Source organism: Bactrocera latifrons, unplaced genomic scaffold (genome assembly GCF_001853355.1).
Source record: "Bactrocera latifrons isolate USDA-ARS-PBARC rearing strain unplaced genomic scaffold, ASM185335v1 scaffold_1152, whole genome shotgun sequence".
NCBI lineage: Eukaryota > Metazoa > Arthropoda > Insecta > Diptera > Tephritidae > Bactrocera > Bactrocera latifrons.
The window spans coordinates 40686-42005 of NW_017534578.1; positions in this window are offsets into that span (position 1 = coordinate 40686).

Below are 1320 nucleotides of genomic sequence, written 5' to 3' on the forward strand. Positions count from 1 at the left end.
CATATGTAAAAGAATCGTTTCTGGCCACTCCCACGTGAATGGCGATCAGAAAACTTTCCTCACTTGCGTGAACTTCTACACATGACTCCATCCTCCATTATCTCTGTTTTACGTTTTAAAAACAGAACGCACTAAAAATTTGAGAAATATGTTATTTTTTTATTGAGAACAATGAAAAGCATGCAGAATGCTTAATTTGTTATAAATAAAATAAAGCGTTGTAAGAAGCATGATATAAAAAGACGTTATGAATGTTGTAACAAAAAACTTATAAATATCGAGGGAGACGCCCGAAAAAGTCTTCTTGATAATTACAAAAGAAAATTTTATTTACAATTAAATTCTCAGCCTATGGCAAACAAAAAAGTATTAGCACATGAAAAGGCATCTTTTGTAGTTGCACTTGCATTAGCAAAGCAAGGCAGACCTTTCACCGATGGCTAGTTTTTCAAAAACTTATGCGACAATGCGTTGCAATGCTTTAATGAAGGAAATGCAGGAAATTTTGAAAACCATTCCATTATCCCACCAAACTATAGCAGGTAGAGCTGAGGTTCTCAGTGCAGATATACAGTCCTGTACCAAACAAAGATTGTTAAACTGTAGATATTATTCAATATGCTTAGATGAAAGCACAAATAGTAAGAACATATGCCAATTAGTTATTTGTGAAAAAACTGTCAATGATAGATTTGAGACTTTTGCAGAAATTGTTACTACTGTTGCTTTCTTTKGTAACATCACCGGGAAAACTCTATTTGATACTTTACAAGAGCATGTTTTCTCTATAGCGAACACCAATAAATTGAGCGCAATATGTACAGATGGTGCGAAGGTGATGGTGGGCAAAAAAATTGGTTTGGTTGGGCAGTTATCTATGAATAACATTAAGGTTCCCACATTTCATTGTTGCATTCACTCAATGCTGGGTTGTGTACAAGCAATGGAAACAGCAATCAAAATAATAAATAAAATCAAGGTGGGTCATAATGCGCCTAGCCATCGAAAATTTAAAACTTTCTTGGAAGAAATCGACGCAGAACATAACGATTAACTTTTACACACCGAATTTCGTTGACTAAGCAGAGGCAAATACTTGCAAAGGCTTTTCGAACTAAGAACAGAGGTCAAAATATTTCTAGAAGATGATAATTCAGAGTTAGGAGTGGGTTTCATCATTGAATAATGAAGAATTTATAACGGATCTAGGTTTTCTGTGCGACATCACAAAAATACTTGATCAATTAAATCTGACATTGCAGGGCAACAATAAACTAATTTTCAATTTACATAAAACAATAACTCCATTTCAAGAAATAT